General features: G+C 35.0%; 1 protein-coding gene across 4 annotated transcripts in view; it reads left to right on the top strand.

Annotated features, from left to right (window-relative positions):
* Nucleotides 1–3,188: 3,188 nt before the first annotated feature.
* RhoGAP71E (Rho GTPase activating protein at 71E) overlaps nt 3,189–7,271 on the top strand; it is a 282,250-nt gene continuing 278,167 nt past the window's right edge. For 3 of the 4 annotated variants that reach the window (XM_090412911.1, XM_090412910.1, XM_090412908.1), the window contains exon 1: nt 3,219–3,476. The gene's annotated coding sequence lies outside the window, so the exon portion shown is untranslated. Of the gene's footprint in view, nt 3,477–7,271 lie in introns of all 4 variants that reach the window. The other variant, XM_090412909.1, reaches the window with a different exon arrangement.

Genomic DNA, 7,271 nt, shown 5'->3' with positions numbered 1-7,271 from the left:
TTGATATTCTGGAAGTTTTGGTGATCCGTGTTGTGCAAGGCTTAGTAACTGCGAAAGAGAAGTGAGGTGTACTGTCATCAGTGACATCAGTCTTTCAATGCTTGTTATACAGAATATCCCTGCCACTTTTATCGACCACATGAAACAACATTTTTCTGATATCCTCTGATATGACCAGCTACTCTTTCTTCGGTTCACATCCATATGTACTACTAAAATTTCTAGTGGAACCTTCTTTAGAACACTGGATGTATCTGAACAAACATCAATATCCGGTGGGGACGATGGTACATTATCTTAGCAATATCAGCGAACCCCTCATAAATTCCATCTCATATTCAAATCATTCATGTTTGCAACACACGGAATGCAGAAATCATATATTTCTCATATACAAGTAGCAAAAATGTGTATCACTTAATTATTAAATTATTCTGGATTAGCGATAGATATTGAAAGTGCACTTTGTTAGAATATATATTAAAGATGTCAAGAATTACCAGACATCTGGCCTGACCTGTAAACAAGCTAATTATAGCAATTTGCTAGACCACTACTAATTGCAACTAAAACTACAGTAGGCAAGAGGAACACTGATATCTACATCATACAGATAGGAAGATAAAAATAATATAACTGCTACTTCGTTTCTGTGAATACGATTTCATACAGCTTCTACTTAAAGCAAACAAGTATTATTGTGCCTGGTTTGCATTTAGTGGATTTAGAATTTTGACAATTCATGGAAGACAGTGCAATCTCAAAAGGCCCATCTAACATCTAATTCATGAGATACACTAAAAGCTAGTTTTCAGAACAAGGAAAGAGAATGTAGTTACAGTATTGCTTGGTGTAAAAAAAATCAGCTAACGGATAGGGAATAGGCGAGGCTGTTTAGGCCAATCTAACTTTTTGGAGAGTGGTAGGCAGTTCCATATCCACTGGTAGCCAATGAGAGATAGATGGCCCAAGGCTATTACTAATTAAGCGGCACGCAGTGAAGAGACGACTAATAAGTGCCGCCATCTCGTGGTACCTAACCCCAAAACAATATTTTTAATGTCTGAAAATAGTGTGGGTTCTACGGTCGATTTTCTTGAGTTTCAAGGAGAAAAACCCCTCTTCCCAGTGCAAGAGATCGACTAACTCGGGAAACGGTCTAAAAAAATTAGAAAAAGTTCCTCTAGTCGGCGACTAGAATCGAAACCCACGACGTCTTTCTTCGGGCGGTTTAGCGCTGAAGAGTGTAAACAACAATTCCACTGAGCTACACAGTCTAATTGCTTGGAGTAGCATGTTGAACAGAGATATAATTATGTAAGATATTTAATTACATGCATACAGTTTAATATCCACAGATAGCCAGGACAAGATAGAGCCAGGATAACCAAGACTATCAGTTTTTATACAAGTCATTCGGTGAAGAGAGGCGACTGACAAGTGCCGCCATCTGACTATGTTTACTGTCTGAAAATGGTGTGGGTTCTACGGTCAATTTCCTCGAAATTACTCGACGAAAAACCCTCTCTTACTCCTGATAGGGAGTTGGCGAGGTTCTTCGTCGTTTCTCTTACAGTCCTGACCAATCTTCCAAAGATTTTCATGTTTGATCCGTTTGTGTGGGATCTTTGGGTTGCTTGCTGACATTTCTCAGGTAAAGAAGTAAAATGGGTTTTGTATGGACAGTTTAATACCTGAAGCCACGTTCTACAATGGGAACAGTCTTTCAACATTTCTATAGATAATGTTAAAAATAGAATGATAAGGATTCATTCATCTTCATTTGCATATTCTTGTATTTTCATAACAGTACTACATGTCAAATAAAAAGAAATATCGATAATGGCTTTTCGATTTTCTCTTCAATGGAATTGGGATGAGAAAACCATTACCTTGAATTTGGATTACTAGTTAATTACTCTTTTTATTTTTTATTTGTACAACTTTCACTGTTAGGAACCGAAGTCTTGATCTTTTTCTGTTATTAACATGTACAAATATAATTTTAAAAACAAAACAAAAAGAAATAAAATAACATTAGGTAAAGGCTTGTGCAATTTAACTGAGTATAATCTGATATTAAGTATGCAGCTTAAGTGCATTTAACACTGAGTGACTTTAATATAGATATTATCTTGAAATTAGAGGAAACTAATGAATATTTGTTATAGGTATATGCCACACTCAAGAACATGTCAGAGGCATAGTAATTGCAGTAAACTCACCGCCTCTGCTTTAAAATATAGGCGTATTCCGAAGAAGTTTCTTGGAAAGTTAGTGATCATTATGCAAGAAGCATTAGCGAAATGTTTGTTTATGAAATGGAATTTCTGGGTGCGTTTGAGTTTGTTTTAAAATTAATATTTTTATACTAATCAGCTGATAAATTAATTGCACAAATTGAATTTACAGTATCTGCTGTGCAGTTATTTTTTAGAATAACACAAAAGCATAAATAAATAAGAAAATGAAGCATCCAAAGAAAAATAAGTTGTATAAGTGGAATGTTAACAAAGAGCAAAATTCTTATCGACAAGTTACGTTTTCCATTAAGTGTTACCAACTATGATCCAAATCTAAAATCTCTAAATTCCATCCGAATCTATTTCCAAAGTTATTAAATGAGACTTCAGCTTTCTTGAGAGATGCCGAACTGGAACTATACAATCGTTATATTCATGCACATAATTGCCATTTCGCTAATAGTCGAACTACATAGATGAAATACTTGCCAAATCTAGTGGTAAAGTTGCTTGTAGGACAAAATCGCTTCACAAGATTCTAAGTTTCAGTTCAGTTTATCTGCAACATTATTCTCGTGTAGCATAAAAGAAAAAAAGTTCAAAGTCCCGGCTTTATTGGATTTCGGTGCAAATTAAGAAAATATTTAATATTCAATTTATATATTAGCACCAAAAGTTCTTTAAAAAGTGAACTTTCTTCGTAATGGTTCCCATATCTCCATTTTATCAGATAATTGAATTATAGTCAAATGAAAGTCCGCAAGCTAAGGCTGCACAATAAGATTTTGCCTAGATTCAAAGTCATTAACAACAACATCAACAAAAATTACTTGATTTTTATTATAAAGTTTTGTTGTGAATTTTATCTCCCCGTTCTCCTTTTATTGTTGTTGTTTTATATGAACCACACCCACAATCTCTGGGAACGAGAGCAAAATCTGACATTTATATTTAGTCAGTTTTGAGCTAGTTGGAGATGGGTGAGGGTTGTATTTTATTCTTGTTTTTAGTATGTTTATTTATGATACAGGTTTGTCATGATACCGCATAGAACATCCAGCGGTTATGGACGTGGTTTGTCATACCATTTCCCATCGAGAGTGGTAACGTAGTAATGTATTGATATTGATCTGGAGCATCGGGAAGCGGAAGCCGGGGAAACCGGCAAACGGCTTTGTCAAAATAGTGGCCAAAATCTAATCCACGACGGCAGGAATTAAAGACTAACTCAGGGTAGGATTAAAATAGAGGAATTGGTGCGTGTGTATAAATACACATACTTTTAAACTTATTACCACGTGCATCTGTGTATATATACACACGTGAGATGGAGTTTAATAACTCCAATGCTATTTTTAAATTATTTTAAAATTGACGATTTTAGTTTACAGCTTGATTTTTAATTGTGGAAAACGGTTTACATTAATTATAATGTGCATTAAATAGAAGTCTCTTTTGGAGACTTGTGCATTTACGTACATTCTCGTTATGGTCAGTGCATTGACATTCAGATATCACCGTACCGGGACACCATGGAATTCGTTAAATGCAATTAAACAGCAACTGCCTATAAAAAAGCTACACTTGGCTTAAATTGAGGACAGTCTTTCAATTGGTACCAGCCCATAGCCACATGAGTACCCTAAACGTGAAAATATTTGTTATAGTTTTCTGTTACTTCTTGTCACGTTATGAAAATTATCCATGGCAGTAATTTTCCGATCATGTTCGCATCCATAAAACATAGTGCTTTATAAATCAGTGTTCAATAAACACAACTCCCTTCACCTTTGTCAGTATTCTAGTTAGTTATTCCAGCAGTGTACCGATGTGTACTTTTACGTTACTTTTTTTTTTTTTTTTTTTTTTTTTGTCTATTTACATGACATCCCATGAGGTTGAATTTTTGTCATCTCCTTCCCTCAAGATCTCTTGCCTCTCTGGGCTACCTGCGGTGCGTTTACAATAATAATAATAACTGGTACATCTGTTATCATTCAGTGGTGAAGCACTTTTTTTTTTTTTAATCTGAAGTGTGCAATAAACTTCACAGCATAGAACTAATATTTGTTTACCTACTTACAGTTCTAGTTTCTTCACATTCTTTGAAGGGGTATTAGCAGAGTCATTCCCTATTATATAAAGGACTGAACTTGGATAAAGGATTAAACAAGAATATAATTTCTTGGCATCTTTAATTTATACTTTCTGCAACAGCTGAAAGAGAATATTCACATAATTGAAGACCCTATTTCAGACTGCTGTCAGTGTTATTAATATATATAGGTTAAATGGCCATTGCTCATTATGGCTACTATGATATTCCTGTGTTTGTTCATGTAATGAGGAATAAGAGGTATTGTTGACTATGAATTCTCTTTACTTTATTTTAATTTTTCTGAAACCTTTGATGCATTCTGTGTAGAGGTCTAATCATGCTACTTAGAGGAATAGCTGTATAGCTCTCTCGTTAGTGTAAAATGCATTGTTATTTTTGCTGTGTAACAGTTTGACAAAGTGGTCACTCTGTAATTCAACCATTTTCGTCTGCTAGTTGTTTTTACCATTTTGAATCACCTAAGTTATTCTTCCATCATAATTTTTTTCCCTCTTCCTGGATAGCAATAATCACACCTAATAATAAATATAATTAGGCATGATTTGTAAAATTCATAAACACTTATTATTTTTTGTCAGAGCCTATTAGATTTCTTTTGTCTTTTTACATCCATATGCATGTTAATCTTTACCTTCAGCTGGACTGCTTTTTTACTTAAATTTAATGTTTGAAATTCTTACAAAAATTTATTGAGCCATCTTGGTTTTCATTTCAATCAGACTATTTGTCATCACAGCGTTTGAAATTAAGCAAAGTAATATATGTGTTTTGGCTCAATAAATATTAAAGAAATAAAGACTTCTAGATGCACAACCAAAATTTTCTGCTCAGTTCAGTTTTTGGTTATAATCTGCCCACACTTAGATTATTGTTCTCAGATTTGGTACCCAGGATTTGAAGGGGATAAATTAACTGTGGAAAGGGTACAGAGGCGGATAACAAAGACAGTTTCAGGACTGTACAATGTTAGTTATGAGGATCTGCTGAGGGAATGTGGACTGCAGAGTTTGGTGGATAGAAGGAGAGGTGATATGATTGAGAATTTTAAACTGTTGAGAGGTGGTTACAAGGTTGACACTGAGGAGTTCTTTTGCTTGGTTGAACAGCAGGAAGGAGTGATGACAAGGAGCCATCCCTGGAAGTTACGAAAGGAAACCATGAGCAAGACGGTGAAGAGTGGTTTCTTTGCATGGAGGGTAGTTGAACTGTGGAATGCATTGCCTGATAGAGTGGTGAGAATGGTCAATGAGTTTAAGGAGTGGTATGATAGACTTTGTGTTTCCTAGGAGGGACCTCCCACATTGAGTCTTGATAGACTTGTTTCCTAGGAAGGACCTCCCGCGATGAGTCATTTGACTACTCCTTGGAGGCCTAAATACTAATAATAATTTTTATTGACTGAATGATAGTAATTTGCATGTACTAGATGATGGCATAATGCCATTTGGCATATAGGATATTGAACAAATCAAAAAGTGAATCAATAAATTTTAGTGAACTCAATTTTGAATTCAGTTCTGTTGCTTTTAGTCTATAATTAGGCAAAACAGTTATGTCCACATTAGATAGGCCATAAATACTCTAGGATCAAGCTATGATAATGAATTGCTGTACAAGAACACTATTATAAAACAAATTTTCTGGCTACTCCAGTTATTTCCATGCTCATTAAAATATTTATTATATGCCATTGTCGTATGCTAAGTTTCTAAGCCAAATCTGTGAGCAGATGATCTAACTGTTCAGAAAATTCAAGATAATAAGATCAGAAAAAAAAGTATCAAAGGAGATAATGCAGCCAGCAGGAAATGGCATAAGTCTCCTGCAGATTTGTGCATTGCATTATAAAATGACCTTTTTTTTTTTTTTTTCCCAACTAAAGCTTATGCTGCTATTGATGTTTCTTAAAATACTCTTTGTTGGTAATACCCCCCCCCCCCCAGGTATTGTAAATTTTGGTTATTTGTAAATAAGCTTTAAATTTGCATTTTAAACAATTTTACAATAGTACTGTTTTGGAGATGACACTCTCTTTCAGAAAAGTGAAATACTTTTAATTAGAAATAATGCAGTTGTCTGAACCTTTTTATTGACAACATAAACTACTTAAGAAAATTAGAAAGATTGATGTAATAGGATTAATATTCTGATGGATATAGGATTCATGTTTCCAATTTGAATGGGTTGGTAATGACATTACATTGTGGGTACAAGGAGATCCTGAAATTCATATACACGAATGCAAGAAGTATCAGGAATAAGGGAGAGGAGTTTTTGGCATTGGTCACCTCAACTTGGCCAAAAATTATAGGCATCAGTGAGATCTGGTTGACAGAAAATGGTAATGTTACAGGGATTGAATGTAAAGGGTATTCTGTTTTCAGGGAGGATAGTGGGAATAGGACAGGAGGTGGGGTATTGATGATGATAGCTGAAGAATTCTTCCATTCATGTGCCATTCATCTAGGAGCTTGGCTACCATGATGTGACTCATGGTTAACTATGGGCATTATGACGTGTGCTGAAGAATTTCAACCAGCAAAATTATTATTATTATTCCATGATGCCTCCAAGGAGTCCAAAGGCGAGCACCTACTCAAAGAAGTTAGAGGATTTTAGGTTTAGGAGAGATGGTTCATATGAGGATGTCAGGTATGAGATAGAGGCCAAATAGGACAAAATATATTGTTGGGTGCTGATATAGACCAGGGGATCCACAGGAAGATGTTAGATGCCATGTATCAACAGATTAGCACACAATGAGTAAAGGGCAAAAAATTATTGTGGGAGACTTTAATTATGGGGACATAGATTGGAGGAGAGAAGGGAGCATGACTAGATGCAAGTGGAATTTATACAGTTACTAAGGGATGATTACATGAAACTTGTTTATAGAGGGGACAAGGGAT

This window comes from Typopeltis vanoorti, chromosome 23, assembly GCF_054136105.1.
Source record: "Typopeltis vanoorti isolate ZY-2024b chromosome 23, IOZ_Tvanoo_1.0, whole genome shotgun sequence".
Classification (NCBI taxonomy): Eukaryota; Metazoa; Arthropoda; class Arachnida; order Uropygi; family Thelyphonidae; genus Typopeltis; species Typopeltis vanoorti.
The sequence above is the reverse complement of the archived record's forward strand: the minus strand, read 5'-3'. Positions and strand labels throughout refer to the sequence as shown.